Source organism: Oxyura jamaicensis, chromosome 17 (assembly GCF_011077185.1).
Source record: "Oxyura jamaicensis isolate SHBP4307 breed ruddy duck chromosome 17, BPBGC_Ojam_1.0, whole genome shotgun sequence".
NCBI classification, from domain to species: Eukaryota; Metazoa; Chordata; class Aves; order Anseriformes; family Anatidae; genus Oxyura; species Oxyura jamaicensis.
Window position 1 is genome coordinate 7070530 of NC_048909.1, and position 19921 is coordinate 7090450.

Sequence of the window (19921 nt, forward strand, 5' to 3'; positions counted from 1 at the left end):
GCACAGATAACAACATTAAACAAATTAGCAAATTACTCCCTCTGCAAGAGCCAGGTCATATTTCACCATTAGAGAAGGAGTCTGATTTTTGCTTGGGTGAAAATAAATCCACAATAATAGTATTTGCTATCATTCATGTCTCAACATTTCCCCTCAAAATAATGTTTCATTTTGTTACATTTACTGCTTCAGCATTCCATCTTAAAATAATGTCAATAATTACAAACCTCACTGTTTTATTTTAGGCACTGTTCTCCAGGAGTGACAGAAGCACACAGATTGAAAATGTTGCTGAAAGGACTGCTAGAAGATTAAAAAAAAAAAAAAAAAAAAAAGAGAGAGAGAGAGAAAAAAAATAAGAAAATGAAAAACACATCTAAGCTTTGCCTAAGTGACAAAAAGGAAAATGATGCTGTTTGGACACAGTAGCAAGGACAAACAAAAGTTTCTTATTTTTATCGTTCGCTTAAAATCCAAACTGGATTTTCTTGTAGTAGTCTAAACACTAAGTTTTGTGAGTTAGTGGTGTAGTATTTTGGCCCTTGTGGGATGTTATACTGTAATATTGAAAAGAAGGATCATTCTCTGATGCCTACAATCTGGTGCGCCTCTCTGGTTGTCATACCTGATTCTAGACAGAAGAAACCCAATAAAGCGTATTGATCCAGTTCTGTCTCATATGTCACTTAAAAAATAGTCCTTCATATGTAAACAAAAACCTATGCAGACAAAAAAAAAGTTCAAAAACTTCCTCTACTTCAAGTTTAAAGCTCTATTTCTATATAATAAGAATATTTTTATAAGTTTTATGAGCTCTTATCACTGACCTATTCATTTTCTAATGCCTGAAAAATTACACACATCCTCTTGGCCACTGAATAAGAAAGCAAAGCCCTTTACAAGCCTATTAGGAAGACAATATTTACAACAAAGCACCAAGGAAAATCCTCCCATTAAATTTTACAGCAATTTCCGTGGAAGAGTCCTTTCTACTGAGAACAGCTGGACTTAATTGCAAATGAGCTGACTGAAGGAAGTACATCTGATTGCAGATGTAATAAAATTCATGCTTGACACCTTAATTTTTTTAATATATATTGGCGACCATCAAATCCCTGCACTTGCTGGTTTGCAGGCTAAAGCGATCAAAGTTCTGGCAGGAGAATAGACAAGGAACGGAAAAGCTTGTGGAGTCCTTCAAAGCTTGGTGCTTAAGACACAGCTTTTTAATGCTATTGATTCCTAACAATCGATATTTTTTTCAATAAGAAAGTCTCATATTACCCCTTTTCCCAACCACCCTTCACAATGAACTTAGTTAGGATGAAAAAGCACTTAATGGCTTGCTTTTGTGGTCTTTTTTTTTTTTTTTTTTTTTTTTTTCCTCATGTTCATTGCAGTCTCTTTTTTCTTACAAAATTCACCTCCCCCAGCCCTGCTGGCTGATACTACGCTGTTCTAAAATGTTAGGCCAGATTTTCTCCAATGTAACAACCTCTTGTCTGGTTATAATTTGACCCACAAAAGCCAATTTCTTTGAAATTAATGAAATTGCAAGCACATCTATCTATTGGTTGTCTTAATATGTTATTTGCTTAAAATCTACCATAAAAAGTAAATACTCCTATTTCTTTCTCATTCCTGTTGAGTTTCTGTTAATAAATTAGCTAATGAGTGTAATGAGCATAATGAACAAGGTTTTAGGTACATTTTTGTTATTAAATTTGAATCAAAGTAATCATTTCTGTTGGGAGCCTTACATGACTTTCCATAAAGCACAGCTGTCTGCTCTTGGAAAATGCAGTCCTCTTGCATCACGAGGATACGAAACTTTGCTTAGAACCAGAGGGACTAAGAATTGTGATTGCTACCACCTAAGGTTGCCTAAGGACCGAGTTTCACCGCTGACTAATTGCAGGAAAATTGTTTCTGCTGGGATCTATATGGAGAGAACAGCAGCAACAGTGTTTTCCTGTAGAGCAATGAGTTCAACGAGGATGGAATAAGCACTAAAACCCGCCTGATTCCTCCTGCAGTACAAGTATGTAATCCCCTTGCCTCTTCAGCCTGGGATTTGAGACAGTGGGATTTTCATCCAGGTCTCAACCTCACCTAATGCTCTGCTGAAGAAAACATCCGGACAGCTTTCTGATATTCTCCTGCCTCTTAACCTAACAGGATTAATCCTGGACAGAAACATTTCTGTGTAGTTCTCTTTCATCGGTGTATTATGAGCTGAAACTCACCATCGAGGCTCATAACAAATCAGAGCTTTTTATTTTTTTATTTTTCTTTTTTTTTCCAGAGTAACACTGTGTGTGATATCCCAACACTTTAAAAATACCCTGCTGCTCCCTGATACCTAATCTAGCACGATGTTAATAAGAGCTTCATATAGAGGATATTGCAGAATCTATAACAACAAGCTTCATTTTTTTTGAAAAGAGAAACATTCCCTGCTTGCTTATTGAAGTGGCTTTTTAACTAGGCCTACCAAACATTGCAGATATACACACAAATGCGTTTTAATCAACCACAAAAACTCTCTGTAGCATAAGTAGCTACGCAGTTATGCCCACAAGAGTACAGGTAAGTAGTGTAGTAAATATTTGATAAACCATTGTTACATGGGGTGGTAAACATAAATATTTAGTGTAATACTTATTTACATTTATATCCTATGCTTAGAGTAATATTATGTCTAAAGATAAGTATACATTCAAATGTTTGGTCTAGTAATGATACTTACAGACATGCTTAGGTAAGATATTTAACACGGTGTCATGATGCAGGCAAGAAAAAGAAAGGATTAGCTTATAAAATATAAGACATGCAAATACATACAAATTTAGTTTTCTTTGTAGAGTAATTGCACTGTGAGAAATAAATACGATATAAATATCAGCATCTCTTTGCAAGAAGGTGTATGTTGGGCTTTTAACATACAACTTTTCAGTTAGTAAGGAATGACCTTGGGGGTTACATTACAAAATGCTGGACTGGCATTGGGGCAGCTTTACAAGGCACACAGCTTGGAGTGCAAATATCACTCCTCCCCGGTGTTGCCCCAAGCGCAGGCAGATTTCCTGCCTTTCTTATAAAGTGGAGTTTTTGGTGATTCTTTAGAGAAATTCAGGATGCGATCACTGCAAAGAGAGATTTCTTAACAAAAGCACTAGGAATGCATTAGGTCCCTAGCAGGACTGCGACTCATCTTCTGTAAGGCTGTCTTTTGCCTCCATCCTGAAATAGAGGTGGCGTGCAGTTTGACACATTAATATTTATTACAGCTTGCAGTGCAGCAATAGTCCTATATCAGAGCTGACTCTATTATAGAAAAGACCTGCATTATAGCAAGAGGTGGCCCTTTACAGGGATTTGCTTTTTCTGCTTGATAACACGTTTTGGACTACAGAGTCTCTATATACATTGAAAACTCCTTTTACAGCTACATTGCATTTATGATGACAGACAGCCTGCACGTCTTGCTGAGGGCCCATCCAAAGAATTCTTTGAGTTCTGACTTTTTGTTTTATTTTTTAATGAATTAAATGAGATTTCTTGCAGAAGACCTCTCTCTGTATATATGTGCAGGCATGGGTAGTGTTTAGCCCCCTTTATTTTGGACCCCTGACCAAAGCCACAATGCCTGCTTTACAGGAGTATTTTGTGCAAAAGTAGAGAAGTCATCTTTGGAAGACCAGTAAAGCAATCAAAAGCATTTAATCTCTAATTCATGGGCTTGAATATGGCCCACGTTACCCAGGTCTGCTTTCACAACCACTCCACAACGATCTTAGTGAGATGTGGCGTGGCAATGGTTCCGGTCTTAATGGGTACTTACAGTCTGTTTTACAAAAAAATAAACAGCCTCTGTTAATATCTCTGCCAGAAAGACCTTTGCACGGTGTTGGGTTTTGTTGCCTTTTTTTTTTTTCTTAGCACGCAGTGTCTTTTTAGCAATATGCCTGCTGAATATTAACCACCCTAATGATCCCAGTGCAGCTCCCGAGTATTGCTGCTTCCTTTAGTGCTAGCTGAAGTGATTTTCTGCCTTTGTAGCAATTTCAGCAGAGGCCAAGGACTGGCAGAACTACAGCAGCTGAGCAACCTTCCTCTTCTTTGCTGTCAGCTCAAAGCCGTGCAACACTTCTGATGCACAGGGTGGGAAAGTTTGTTTGCTGTTTTACCTTATTGATCCTAATTCCACATCGCTTATGCCTTTGTAGCTGGGCTCTGCTTAGCCATGCACTACACAAACTCAGGGCAAAGAGCTGCTCAGTCCTCCCAGAGCTTCTGAGAGTTAGGGACTTGCTTAGATGACCTCCTCTGGATGCAGCTGGGCTGGCTGCCCTGTTCGGATGCCCATGCATCACATGCAAAACTGCTACCTTGGTACCAAATCCCAAACCTTGCTTGTGGAGATGAGCAATGAGAAGGAGCCACTTTAATCTGCCAGCTTCCTGGGTGAATTAGTTATTGCCAGGGAGGGAATGAAACCACAATACCCTCTGTCCTGAAAAGTGAGCAAATCTAGCAGCAGAAGAGGAAGGCTGAGCACAGACGCCTCGATGTGGGGTCAGCAATCCTCCTGCTCACATCCTAGCTGCACTTGCAAAAGTTAAGGAAAAGGAGGGAGAGGCAGGAAGAACTAGTGAGGAGACCAAACTGACCTCCCCCCGGTGCTGTCAGCGTTTTACCCCTTGAAGTGCTGCTGTTCCTTCCACCTCACCCGTCAGCAGCTGGGACATGCTGTAACGCCCTGGGGCACCAATCCATCCTGGTCTCACAAAAAGGGCTCTGGTCCCTCTTCTCCATCTCACCCCCAGCCTCCTCCCAGGCACACTTCAGTTTTCATTGAGTGACTGGTAATACTGTGCCTGACTTCATTGAGATGCTTTTAAAATCTTAGTCTTTGCTATTAGTATTGATTAGCTTTGTCCCCTTAATGGGCTATTTTTTGTCTCCTGGCCTGTTGCATCACCAGGCTATATGTTACTCTTCAGGGTTCTTTGTATGGGTTCATAAATGTGAATACAGTTGGGGACCAGCTCTGAGAAGAGATCCTAATCTTCTGAAAAGAACCCACAGGAGACCATTCACCGTCAGAAAAACAGATAAACAATCTGATCATTGTGTTTTTCTGCAAAAATAAAAAATACAAATAAAAAGGAAAGAAAATGAGTAAAGGAGGAGAACAAATTGCTCTTTGACAGGGTGAGGACGAGAATTTAATAAGTTAGTGAGCTTAGTTAGTACCAACTTTTTCCCTGCAGCTGTGGGTTCTCAACTTAAAAATACAAAAGCAGTAATTAATAGTTTGCACTTATATAGTATTTTTGTAGATTAACCTCTCCACAGGAAGTTCACCTAAATCTAAATGCAGCCACTTCTGGAGTATAAAATAGTGGGAGTTTAATAATGCATAGCAATGCCATGCAAGAACTCAAGTCAGGAATATTATATGGAAATAAAAATACGGGGGCAAGGTTCAGAGTGAGAGAACTCAGTTGCTCTGGCTAGAATTGCTTTACGCAGCCCAGCTAATAACCTGCCGCACAACGCTGCGGCTGAATTGTTAAAATATTACAAGTAGGCATTACAAGTACACTTCAGTTCCATATCTCATCTTACAGCTAGCATCTCCCAGAGCTTGGTGCCTCCAATATAACACTGCTGCATTAATCCGATATTGATTCTAAGGAAGCAGAGCTTCTGAGCCACCCAAACAACGTTTTGCAGCACAGGTTTCTGTGAGCTCTGTCCTCAAGACACTGACCCAGCAGCTCTGTTAGTTTGTGAGAGCAGCAAATATCACATCGCAAGGTGATGTGAGTGCAGTCCATTGATTTGATAGTCTCATCCTCATCCTCTGGGAATGTATCCATTGCACAATTTAGCTTGGATGTCAGAGAACTACTGGAGGCAAGAGAACTGTCTCAGAAACTGATGATAATTTTTCTTTTTTTTTTTTTTTTTTATTTTTCTTTTTTTTTTTCTGTCCCTATGAAATGCCGTTTGCTATTTCTATGCCTCATTCAAAGTCCCCCATCCCTCGCATTGTTTGGCATCTGCTGGTTGCCACGGAATAGGGATCAGCTGTCACTTTTAGCCCTCTTTGTTGGGTGCTCGTGCCTGGGGTTTGACATTCAGTTGCCTCATTCACATCGGCTCACTGATACCCCCTGCGGGGTTTGTTTAGCAGTGCCTATTATTGCAGGATGCGAGCTCTCCGGCAGCACACGCTTTGGTCCTCCTATTGCAATGAAGATGTCTTGTGGCAGGTGAGGCAATAGCTGGAGATGCTGCTTGTGTACACTGAGCTCAGCTCATGAAATAGGGAGTGTACGGTACTGGGGGGAGTTCACTCCTGAGCTGACCCCAAATACTTCTTGGACTTCTCTCTTGGAGGTTGCGCTCTAATCAAATTAATTTGCCTGTTGGCCAGTGAGGAACAACAGTAAATCTGAAGTCCTGAAGGCTAATGGAAACTTGCCTGTCCCCATGCAGTATATAATTTTTAAATATACAGGAGAAAAGAGATTTGCAAAAGAAGTTTCTCAGCTGGCAAAATAAGCTACAGCAGAGCGCAGCAAAAGGGAGAAAATAGTCTAGAGAATGCTGCAACACAGCCTGAACACAAGGGTTTTGTCTGAGAAAAGCAGTTTCTTGTAATTTTACTGCAAAGGCATTTCACTCTGAAAATGAAATCTAGACAGGATGTTACTGATGGTCCACATCTTACTTTCAATAAATGATGAACCTTCATGTCCCATGAAATATGAAAGTAGAAAGCTGCATTCTATTATATTCAGCAAAGGGTTTTTTTTTCCCCCCTTTTGTTTAAATACATTCATTACCAAAGGTATAGTGCCCTTGAGAAGCTGAGGCAGTTGCTTGTACTGCTGTGCAAGGAATTTAAGATACTTACTAAAGTTTTTACAAACGATGATGCAGAGATGTGTAGCATGTCTTTCAAGACCCCCAATCCATCTATTCAGAGCTGACACTTAAGCTGTAAAGAGACATCCTTGTCAAACTACTTACATATTGCATATACAATGAGATAGCTCTTCATTTCCAGCACACCAGTTGCAGGAGTTAGAATTTAAAGTAGAAGGGCTCTAGACCTCCTATTTCAGACTCTCGTGGCTCCATGTGCAGAAATCACATCGGCAATAATTAAAGTTTACTATTTACATTGAATGCATAGTACATGAGGGCAAGAAAATATTCTGATGAAGAAGAATCTGGTTGGATACAACGATGTTTCCATCCCGAGCTCCAGAAGTCATTATCCTGCTAAGAGTTGCAGGGGAAGGGGGACTGAGGGGATGGTACTTTTCCGGGATGCAGGTTATTCTCCTAAGTCCTTTGCTCTTTGTCCTGCTGCTCTGCAGTGACACTTAGGAAAAGAAATGCCTTTGTATGTGCCATGCAGCCCTACAATATGACAGACAGACAAAAAGCTGTCTCACATGGCAGGTTTCTGAAAGCCAGTAAGAATAATAAGATTCAATTCAGCCCTCAGATACATACCAGTGGCTTCATCTTAGGATTTCTCTTTCCTTCTACACTTAATACTTTCAACATTATTTTATTTACTAACAGATTTTCTAACCTGTCCCTGTCCTGTGACACCATTTCCTATTCCATATAACATTTTATTTTTTAAGTGTGTTATTCCCTCATACCTGGTTTAAAAGCAGGAAGAATTATCTTCTCAGAAACTAACACTAGTTGCTCTTAGCCAGGTTTTGCTCTCTGCTGTGCAGTTAAGAGTAGCTTAAGCATCTTCCATAGCTTACAACCCAGGAACTGGAGTGACTAGAAGTAGGTGCCAAAGTTGACAGGAAGCTTTCTCCTGCGATTACATATTTCAAAGGAAAGAACACCATTGACATGTGAAGTGTGTGTCGGTCATGGCGTGTACTAGAAGAGATCCATCTTTATGCCTTTTTTTTTTTTTTTTCATAACAATTTTTCACTGGCAGCCATATAAAATGATGGGAAAAATCTGAAAATGGATGCTAAGCAATGCATTTTCTAAATCTGCTTAGTTAACGTAACTTAAATTCCATGTACTCACAGCTTGATTGCGCCTACTACAGTTCACCAGTTAAGTAGTTCTCCCCACAAGGAAAATCTCTGTGGGTAACACGAGCATCACCTGAATTGACTATTTCACTGCCAGAAACCAGCAACAGCTCTTAGAATAACAACAACCTGGGCTGCTTTCTTACAAACCACTGTAACTATAAGTTCCAACTCCTGTAAAAAGGGTCCTTTGGTAAAGAACACCCTGGTTCAGAAGCACAGCTCTCTTCAGGGGAGAAACAGGAGTTTAAGATTTCCTTATGCCTCCACGAGATCAGTGCTTTTCCTGCAGAGCTGTTTAGAGCAGCAATGGCACGGCACAACCTTGTCTCTGTCTCAGACTGGCAGCCTCCAAAGGCTATTTCAGCAGCTGGAAATCTTTAGAGGTGCTTTATAAATAAGCCCGCTCTTGCAGCAGGTGCCACGTCCTATTCCCACAAGGATTTTTCCTGCATCTGCTCCGCTGAGAAATCCAAGCAAGGCTGAAGGTCACAGCTCTGAAAAGTCCTTGCATTAAGTGACCTCAGCTGGCTAGGATGTGGTCCCTGGTAATGTCTAATGGGTTTCGTATGACTCAGGTTTTTCTACTTTGTCCTTCCTTCTCCTTCTCCAGCATGTGTTTTGCTGGTTAGTGGTTATGCAGCAACAGCTGTAGGGGACCAAGTCCATTTTAAGGCAAGTTATTATTAATATCTCTTTGAAAAATTGTCACAAACTAATGAATATGATTCTTCCAAGCACCCAGGTCACTGCAACAACCCCCTAAGCAAAGCTTCACACTCACTTTTATCACAAAACAGTGGGATGGCTGCATCAGGACAAAAGCCAAGGAACCCTTTCTGCCTGCCTGGAGAGACAGCAGTGCTCCTGGCACCTCTCCGGTGCTCACGGCCAGGTGTGGTTACGCTGCAAAAGCACTGATGGAAAATATGCTGTGGCGAGCAACGATGCTGCAAAGTGGCAGTTCAGGAGGTGGCACGGGAAAGCTAATGCTCCAGCGCGATACTAGAGGGCACTGTAAACCTGGCAGTTTTGGCTTCTGAGTGGGACGAAGCAAAAATGCAAGTGTTTGCTATTTGTGGTCATTAAAGCTCTCCTGGTACTTAGTGCAAAATTAGTGCTAACCCCTGGGTCTTGAGCAAATTAATTTGTGGAATTGTATTCTGCAGTCGTAGATTCCCCCCTTGCACTTACAGTGCAGGATCCTTACCCGCTGCCAGGCCCTGCACGAGGGCATGGCAGTGCTGGAGGGGCTCTGCTTCCCGTCAGCGAGCCGCCGATATAATGCACGGAGGGAAGGGGAGCGAGAACCATTAGGGGAACTCAGGAACTTTTTTCAAAGCTATCACTTAGCAGTAATGTGTTCATTAATTGGCAGCTAGACCACTGCCTGACTTCATTTAGAAAACCAATGGTTTCCTTTTTACTGTGGCAGTGCACGATTCCAGCCTGGGCCTTTTGTGTGTGCCAACACCATTTTTTTTTCCGTGTGCCTGCTTAAGGATACGCACCGAGCAGAGAGCAGGAGGACTCCTGCACTGCAAGAAAGCAAAGGTGTTTGAAGGGTCTTTTCAAACATATTCAAAAATAGGTATATGAAATGAAACACTCCGATCGATCCAATCAATAGATTAATGGATTTCAGTATCTGTCTCCTCAGATATTCCTCATACACCCACTGTAATTTATAGTGCGGTATTCGACTGAAATTAGTGATATTTAAGCTGAAAAAACACCAGACTGACAAGTAAACAAAACTTCCCGATTTCAATGTAAAATGTTTACCTGATAGGCAGAATCAAGCTCTCCGCTCCCACAACATCACTGCCATACAAAGCACACCCAGGACTGCAGAGAATACGAGGGAAAGGGATCTGGAGAAGTCACCTAGTCCATCTTCTTCCCCCAGGGTAGGATCAGCCCTGCCCAAATCGTTCCTGACAGGTGTGTGTCTAACCTGCTCATCACTGGAGGTTTTTAAGGACTTTCCACAGGCTCCCCAGACGATCCGTTCTGGTTGTCAGCTATTCTTATAGATGGAAGGTTTTCCCCAACCTCTAAGCCAAATTCCATTTGCTGCTAAGCCCACTGCTTCTGTCCTACCCTGGTGGATGTGGACAACAGTTTATTACTTTCACAGCATCTTTTACACCTTGAAAGATCATTACTGTATCTTCACTCAGCCCTAAGTAATTGACTGCAGCTCTTTCTTTCTGTCTCAGTAGTTTCATTCTCCTGAACTCTGGCCATTCTTTTCCTTTTCCATATTTTCCTAGAAGTCCAATGACCAAAGCTGCTCCTCCCAGGCACTCGGTACAGATGGGAGCAGCGTGGAGCAGAGTGTACACCACACTCTGTTTACACACCCTGGTGTCAGCATTGCTTTTCTCACTCCGGGGTACCACAGTTGGCTCGGGGCTCGTTTGTTGCCCACAATATTACCCCAACTCTGTAGAAATGCTGCCCACGCAGCCATTTCCCGACATACAATACGGTAGTTCCAGTACATTCTGTTTTGCTCTTGTCCTTTTCGAATGTCAATCTATTCTTTCCAGACTGTTTCTTCAGTTTGTCAAGATTTTGAATCTTTCTCCTGTTCTCTGAGAGCACTTGCCGCCCCTCTCAGCTTGGCATTGTCAGCAGATCCAATGAGTCGACTCCATTTTCCATTTCCTCAGTCACTAACGAAACTATTGAGCGATACCAGAGCCTGCACAGATCACTGCAGCACCCCACTCAAGCCATCCTTCCACTTCAACAACAACCCGCTGATAGCTTTTCTCTATGGTTTCCCAGCCAATCGTATACCTTAAAGCATTTTTCCTAGATCCCATTTCCCTACCTTGCTCACGAAATGCCACACAAAACAGTGCCAAAAGCCTTACTGCAGTCAAGATGCATCACATCTCCAGCTTCTCCCCTCTCCGAGACTTGCTGCCCTGTTGCAGGAAAATGAGATTGGTTTGACATGATTTATCCTTGACAAAACCATGGCTTGTGGCGCTCCTGTGTACCTTAAAGCCAAAGCCTTGCCTTTGGATCTAGCAAGCAAAATCCTGCCCCCACTGAAGTACGGGACAGAACTCCCAGCACCCAGGAACCACTTCACCACATCCAGAATCGACCCAGCATGCAGAAGCAGTAGAAATACTTACATACGGTCCCCCTGCCTCCCTCCCACTACGAAAAAAAACTGCATTATCTGGTGCTACATGATTTCATTAGTATCCTTGGTGCAATGGGTTGGATTCAATATAGGTGGAAGCAGGTATAATTTACACGCTGAAGGGAGCTGGAAGAAGGTGTAAATTACTCAAGCACAGACTACCTAAGATGCGCTTAAAATTCACTCTGAATTTGGCACCAGATATATGGGAGATAATAAAGTTTTCCTTTTCAAGATCTTGTGTATTTAAACCTGCTGTGTTTAATTTCTGCAGTCACAACAATGCTCATTCATAAATATTTCCAAATGTTTGATCCTATTAGTATGTGCAGCACTGTGTTTGATTAATGGTCTGGAACAATAGGATCAAATATATTTGGGGCTCCAGAATACCACTTTGTAATGCCTAATATTTGATAAGATATTACAGACAGTCTTGTCTTCTGACTAGATTTGATTGCAGCTGAATTTTGAGAAACTCAGATACTGATCTTGGATAAGATCTGAATTTCAAGTGAGTCCTAATTACACAGCATGCTGGACCAGACCTTGAGGTCTGCACATTTCCAGCGCTGGATTCTTCACAGATCAGATGCAAATGCTGTTTCTTAGCTCTCTCTCTCGGGAATTTATAACATATTCATCAACTTGTAGTACCTAAGAGCCCTGTCCAATTGTATTTGGAAGACCTTAATTTGACTCCAGTAGAAGTTTAACAATATTAATAACCAATATTAAACTGGATTCCTAACGGGGATGCTAGGACAATACCCTTTGATCACTGCATTAATCTGGCACAATTGTGTTTATATCAGTCTCGTTCATCCCGTGTGCGCTTAGTGCCATCTTGGCATGAATATGAAATATGCAAATCTGGGGGATACACGTTAATAGTGGGTCCATCTGCTAGAATCTTTTATTAAAGAGAAGTGTGAATGCAGTTGCCATGCAATACACTCTTACACACAAAGACCATGAGTTACGAAAACAAGAGAAAACATCTCATGCTCTTGCCTTATTGGTATTTCACATTCATCATTTCTGCAGCTGATTTTAGCTTTAATTTAGAAATTTTCACAAATGCGAAATTTGAGTGAAAAAGCTCAACAGTTAGCAATGTCTGTGCGTATATATGCACGCACATCCCTTCCTCCCTGGTGACAGACAGGATATTACTTTTCCACTGCATATGAAATTAATACCAGAAAGCATAAGAAAAAGCAAGTAAATTCCAAACCTTAAAGCCTGATCTGGATCTCACTTCTACTGCTTAAGACAGCGATAACCTAGAGGAAAAGTAGCTGTTCAAATTAAAAAGAGGATAATCCAGAGCTGCTGAAAGGCGAGCCAAGCCAGAACTTGAGCCCAGCCTTGAATGTGGAGTCATAGCCCAGTGCCTCCATAGGGTACGGATGAACTGCCGTGTGCTGCTAGTTCACTTTTTCTGTAATAAACAATTCTTTCAACTCTATCCAAAAGGAAAGTCTCCTACGGCTCATTGTTCTTGTGAACTGCCGTGTCCTTAGCTTGTCTCTCCTGGGGCTGTGTGCTGCTCCATGCTAATAGTTTGGGTGGAGCATGCTGTAATTTATTTAACAGTTGGCAGGTCAAACCTACGTGCCCCAGATATGCAAGTGCTGATTCGGATGTGGAGTGGGGAAGGTGTCCTGATGACATAAAGTCAAGGTATCCATGATGATGAGCAGGAACTGCCTTTTGTCCATCAGCCTGCAGGTACGGAGAGCTTTTGTTACCGTCGCTAGCTCTCACACTGATCCCAGAGGGCTGCACGGAGCAATTGCTCCTTTATTCAAGGGCACTGAGATCTGAAGTACGAAGAAGCCCCATATTCTCCTCCTTGTGTCACAGATATTTGAGTAGGCAGGAAAGTAAGCAAGAAGGCTGTTTTTTTCCATATCTTCAATATGCAAATAGATTTGTGAGCTCAGCTCTCTATTCACTGCTTCCAACATACATGACACAGATGATGCTGTTCCCATTGTCAGGCTGAAACCGGGGGCTAGATGACAAGAAGCTCACCGAGTTTCCATCTGCATAAAGCTGGGATGATGGCTAGGGAGGGAAAGTCACTGCACTTGAATGCATCAGCTCCGCTGACGGCGTCCACAATTTATTGGCTGTGTTTGGGATCTGAAAAGCCAGTTGTTCTCCCAGTTATTCTTACACAATCAGCTCTTTGTGCTACCTGGTGTGACCTCGTTTGTATCTACCCAAGGGACTGCCAACTTTTCTCCCTAGGACGGGTACAGCTACTGTAATTTAGGCTAGAGCCAGTGAAACTACTGAAGTACTAGCTCATTCGGCAAGCATATGGCTCCAGAAAAAGGGTTGAGATTGATTATATGTGTATTTATTAAGTTCCAGTGATGCAAACAGCATATTTGCATAACTGGGTCAATTATTTGGCAATCAGCACATGTGTGCCTGGGAGGAAAGCATGTGCATATATCTGCTGTTTTTGTGCTGCTGAACACATCACCTGCTTGGAAGAGAATAAATGTGTTTATCCCAGTGCTAAAGAAAGAGAAAAGAACAAGTCAACCTTCCAGAGCTAGCTGATTATGCATTTTCCACATCAAATTGTCAGCATTTATTCAATTACTTCACTCATTACAAGTGTGTTCTTCAACCACTAACCTAAAAACCCTCCCTGCTGCTGTCAGCTCCATTAGAAGTGACACGTTCCTTCCTCGGGTTAAAAAGAACTGGTGGAAAGCATCTCCTCCTCCCCGCATGGGGCTCAGGGCTGCGAGGAAGCTGAGCTGGGTGGGAAGGGGTGGGAAGCTCCTTTCTCCATCACCCAGGGCTCTGTGGGAGGCTGGGGGGCAGCTCTGGGGCTTTCTGTGGGAATCCTCCCCATTTTTTAGCCGAAAGGAGGGTTGAGGTGAGCCCTCCGTGGGGTTGTTTTTAAAGCACACACACTCTCTGAGGCAGGGATTAGAGGAATTCGCAGGGCTCTGTCAAGGATACGTACGAGATCCCCAGAGCCAAAAATGTATAGTCTCAACCACTTCCATTTTAATAGTAAGTTAAAAGGAAAGTTTCCCTTCTGAGGGCTTGTTAATTATAGATCCCTCCTTCAAAAGCTCCTCCTGTTTTTATCCATACTTACTCCCCCACAGCTGGTGAAGATAAGGAAAGCTGTACCTTCCCCAAAATCAAATAAATCTTAAACGCTTCCTGAGCTGATTCACTTGGCTAAGCTCTGATTTGATATATGAAACAAAAGACAAGGCAAAAGACAAGGCACAGAAAACAACATATTTTCCCCGTGTCAAGGTGAAGTACTTCCCATCACCCAGCCAATCTCTCCTGGAGTTAATGTGCATCAATATCATTTAAATGATCAAAGTTTTTCAGCAAAGACAGTGATGGTTGTTTTGTTTTTTTTTTTTTTTTTCCTGACTTGTCATGCTTGTTTTCCTTAAAGAGGCAATGACCTGCCATGGTTAAGGCTTGCAGTTTGGCACGCAGGAGCATTTTGAGAAGCGTTATCTCCCTAGCAGAACAGCAGCCTCATGTTTCCCTGCACAACAACCTTTCTTAGCCTAAAATGCTTTGCATCCCATTTCCTTGATCTGGCTAAGTGCTTGCATGCTGAAAATCCCACCCTCCCTCCAGCTGTCCTTCTGGCAGGAAAGAGACAGCATCTTCTCTCTAGAGAGTACAGTCACTGCTCCTTTGGTTATCTAATCAGGGAGGGCAAAATTCACCGCGGGCCCTGTAAAACCTCCCGAGCTGCAGAAATTGCATCTGAGGTCTTGTGCGTGAGGGTGCGAGCCAGGAGAGACAGAGGGAAGCCTCCCCTCCAAGAGCAGATGCTCTCTGCCATCTCCCCAGTAGCTTGCACAAAGGAAAAAAAATTTAGAGTACTCCAGGGACCGAGGCATCAGGCTCTTCCCTCTCCTGATCACTGGGTTTGTGAGTGCCAAAGAGCAGGGACTGGTGGTGCCTGCTGCTCTGGCCCAGAGGCTAGAGCAGAGGTGCGCAGAAAGGGCAAGAAAATAAATATCCCCCACCCACCCTCCTGGACTGCGTGTACCAAAGCTGTCTGTTGCTCAGTTTCTCAGGCTTTGTGTGGGTTTTCCTGCATTTCTCATATCTATGAAATATTATGTCGCTTCCCTCTAAAACATGGCGATTTTCTCTTTGCACCGAGCACGAGGCGAGGGAAAGCACAAACCTTCCCATGCTGACCAAGCTGGGGGCTTTCTGCACACCCACCTTACTAAAAAGGACATCACCAGGGACAGGGGGGCGAGATGAGCCAAATCTGCCCCAAATCTGCACAAGGTTCAACCCTGCCGTGCGGCAGCCTTCCCCTCCATCATCCCTAAAACATCCCCCAAAAAAGTAGCTCCGGTCATTGCCTCCCTTTTCCCTGCAAGCCCCTCTCCAGAGGAGCTGGCAGGCAGCACAGCCTGCCCACAGGGAGAAAGCCACCCTAAAACACCGGGGTCAGGCTGAGCTCTGCTTCTCTGATATTGCCCGAGACCCTCGCAGAGGGGTCTCCCGCCTGCTGCTGGGCTGGAGCGCAGGTAGGAGCCTCATGTTCCCACCTAATAAAATGCTTACTCACTTCCAGGAGGCACTTTGACATCCCTGGCCGCACGTAGCGAGATAAGGACTATAAAAAGAACGTATTGCTATTATAGGTGATACAGCAATATGTATCCTCAAATGAAAGATCCTTTGTAAGGCTGGTTATTATTCTGGCACTAATCTCGGATCTCTCTCTACGGACTCAACTCAGCTCAAGTGTTAGCAGGCGCATCTCCACTGAGAAAGAGGACTGCGAGGTGTCACGCTTACCTTCTGGTGTTTCAGTTTATCCTCTGTCATCCCAAGTTGGGAAAACACTTCCCTCCTCTCCCGCGCATGTCAAAATCATCGCTTGCCATTTAGATTTCGGGAGCCAAATATAGCCCTAGTATAAACAGGTGCGAGTCTGCATATGTCAATAGAATTACACCTGCTTATAATGGGTTTACATTTGGCCCTTGAGCCCTGGGGATCCCTTTGGGAGTAGAAGCCATATTAAATATTAAGGGCCTTATTCTCCACCCTTGCCTATGCCGTGGTAATTAAATCTCAGTGCAGCCCCATTGATTTTCAACCTCGCTCTCCTTGTGCGAGAAGGTAGCGCTCAGCACGAGGGAGGGGGCAGCGCTGTCCCCTCAAGGAAAAGCACATCCATTTTGCTGCTCGCGGAAACCTCACCAGGAATGAGAAGATACTGAGCAGTAAGCATCTGCAGAATGTGCTTGGGCAAAAGAAGGCAAATGGTCTGAAATTAAACATTGGCTGCAACTATTCCCTATTCCTTCCTGCCTGCGAAAACAGCACGGCCGCATGCTTTGTGATGCATCTTTTGGGCTCCAATGTCCACCTGTGCCATGACCGATCTCTCCCCTCTCTGGTGTAAGGAACCCGTGGAGCCAGACCTTCCTCTTCTCTCCTGGAGCTGGAGCAGAGCAGTTCCCATGGCCAGGCTGCTCCTGGCTCTGCCCATCCTTGGGCAAACCCCACAGCTGCTCCTGGTGATTCGCCTGCAGCTCGCGCCTTTTACCTGTGCAGGTATTACTGACAGCTTGTGATCTTTTGAGTTTGCAGGGCTGAAGAAAAAACGATTTGGGTTTTTCTTTAAATGCCAAGTAGCCCAGAAGTGTGACGCCTCATACTGTGCTGTTATTCTTTCCAATTGAAACCTAATGATGCGTGCATATCACTTAACTCTGATGTCAATAATCAGCACACCACTTGGTCTTCGCCGTGGCTATTAGAGGGAATGAAAATGAAATACCAACTCCTTTTTATCCTGTTACTGTACCATAATAACTAATAAAGGAGTAATAAGTGAGACATGGGGAATTTCCAGGGGATTCATTATGACAGAGAAGACCTAAAGGCACAAAGTGAAACCCAGGAACATTAGCCAGCCCTGAAATCCCAGCTAGTGCTTCTCCCTTAAGTACTGCTGCCATAAAGTAGGTGTTTACAGAAAAAAAATAACACATGGGAAGTGTCTGTCTGGGTCTTGACCAGAGCAGGGGAGCGGGGATTGACCCAGAACCAAAGAGTAAAAAACTGTGCAAGCAAAAAATAGGTAAAAGCTACCCCCTGCCTCAGTGTAGCAGCTAGGTGGGGCCAAAGTCAAGACACTTTCCATCATTTCCTAAGTCTCACTTTTGCTCCACTACGTGGGAAACATTTCCAGGAGAGCTCTGAAGCATCTCTGTCTGGTCACAGGGTGGACTGTGGGTTTTCCAGGAACTCTTGGCCAGGAGAAGCCACAGAAAGACCCCAGAGCAGTCGGTAAAAGTAAATCAGGTAACGAAATACTGAGTCAACGAGATTGCAAATCACACGCAAATTGGACAATGCACTTCCTGGTTTAGAAATTATTGAATTATTGGTTAGGAACGAACAGTCATTTTCTGATGGTTGTGTACGCAGGGGGGACAGTGGGTTTCTTTGTTTCTCCTCCCTGCAAATAAGCTGCCATTTATCCCTCTGCAGGTCAAAAACCTGTCGCTGCCTAGGAACGAGCCTGGCTCCAGCCTCTGCCAGGGCACAAGCCCGGGGTCAGCACAGCAGAGCCTGGTGCAGGGCACCAGGGACCTTTACCTGCCACCGCTTCGTCCACCCTGAAGGCACTATTGCACCGTACGGACCTGCGCTTAGCCCCCTGCCTTATATCAGGAAACAGGGTTCGGTTAAATCCCAGGGCACATTCCCCCCGTTATCAAAGCGCTTCCCAGCCATCTGATTTCCCCCTCTCCGCGTTCCCGTTCTGTTTATCCTATTAATTCCAGCCACCCCCTCTTCCCCCAGCGTGCACACACACACGCAGCCTCCTTCACAGCATCTTCGCCAGCAGAAGCCTCCCCGAAATATCCAGGGCGCAGCAGCGCTAACTCACACGTGCGGGGAAAACCCTCGTGACAGGGGCTTTTTTCCTCGAGCGAACGCGATCTCGGGATTATTTAATGAAAAAAATAAAATATAAACGTCACGATTCTTAAATAAATAAACAAATAAATGAAAATACTTGGGAGGAAAAAAAAAAAAACCGAAGGGGCTGGCAGAGCCTGGACGCAGCTCGGACAGGGCGGACCCCGCAGCCTCGCCGAGGCCGGGGCTGAGGCTGAAGCCTCCCTGCCCGCAGCCTCCTCTTCCTCGGGCGCTTTCCTCGCCTCCCTCCCTCCCTCCCCCGCCGCTCGCATTTCCTCCCTGCACCTTTAAGAAGCACATTGCCCGCCGCTGGGATGGGGTGTGCTAAAGCTGCACAGAGGAAGTTACGCAGCCCGGATCAGGCACGGGGATAAAAGCTCCGCTGGGGATTCAAACGGGACCGCAGCCTCGGCGCTAACTTGAGAAGGGAGCCGGGCATCGAGCACGGCTCCGGCTGTCCTCCGGGGGGGTCTCCCCGGCCCCGAAGTTGGCGGCTCCGCCGGGAGTCCCCCCCCCCCCCCGCCGCAGAGCACCCCCCCCGGTAAGGATGCGCAGCGCCGAGCCCCGGGAAGTTGGGGTGCGGGGACCCGGGGGCTCCCCACCCTGCCGCCGGGGGATGGGGTGCTGCCGACCCCAAAGCCGTGTGTCCCCCCGCGAGCCTCTACCGACCCCAAAGCCACCCCCCCGAGCCGCTGTCCCCCTTGGCGGGGCGGTGGCAGCGCGACCCTCCAGCTGCGGGGAGGCATCGCTTCCCTCCCGACTTTCCCAATAAGTGATGCGGAGCCGGCGAGGCTCGCCCTTGGTGTTTTTTTTTTTTTTTTTCCCCTTCTTTTTACTTTTAACCTAGTCCTTGGATGCTCTCAGAGTGCTTTAGGGTAAAAAAGAAACCCCGGGCGAGGTGGGGAAAGGGTTTGAGCCGAGGCACGAAGGCGTTCCGGAGAGCGGGGCGGTGGGAGCGGATTTACGGGGCTGAGATCTACAGCTCGGAGACTCGTAGGGCTGAGACTCGCAGCTCGGAGACTTACAGGTCTTTCTGCTGGGAGCACGGGGCTGCTCCTCGGAGCTTTGCAACGCCGTTCGTGCAGCCCAACCTCCCCTCGCAGCGCTTGCAGAGCGGGCATTCCCCAACTCCGCTGTTCGGGGGGAAGGGGCTGACGACCGAGGAAAAGAAGGGACAAAAACTCACGCTCGGTCCCCACGGGGAGAAGAGTGTCTCGGGTTGCTTTCTAAGGCAACTTCTGAAATCAAAAACTCCTTCAGAGTTTACTTTGTCCTTAATTCCAGGGCAGCTCAGTTGTTGCTGTGTTGTCTCTTGTGTTCAATTGCGTGTTAATCCAATAATAATTAAAAAAAGAAAAGAACCAGCTAAATCAAGATACAATCTAATTTTGTGGTTTTAATACCCTGGCTATCAGTCCCTTGTGATTGCTGTGTACTTTTCAAAGACAACAAAGAGCATTAATTCTATTTGTTCCCATGAACTGCAGTTTCTTAATAATATCAGGTGAAGATTTATTTTGTGAGGATCAAACCATACCAGGCAGGGCAAAACCTTCAGCTCAGGAAGTCTCTCCCCCGTTGGTGGTGTGCTGACTTATTTCAGAGCCACGTCGTGCTACTATTTCTGCAAAGGGACCGTAACGTTGAAGTGTTGCATCGCAGACTTCCCAGGGAGCCAGCACG

General features: G+C 44.7%; 1 protein-coding gene across 3 annotated transcripts in view; it reads left to right on the forward strand.

The window, feature by feature from the left end:
* Positions 1-18470: 18470 nt before the first annotated feature.
* The window catches only part of NTNG2 (netrin G2), a 50049-nt gene continuing 48598 nt past the window's right edge, over positions 18471-19921 (forward strand). Inside the window, exon 1 of one of the 3 annotated variants that reach the window (XM_035342032.1) lies at positions 18471-18779. The gene's annotated coding sequence lies outside the window, so the exon portion shown is untranslated. The remainder of the gene's footprint in view (positions 18780-19921) is intronic. The other 2 variants (XM_035342029.1, XM_035342031.1) reach the window with 2 other exon arrangements.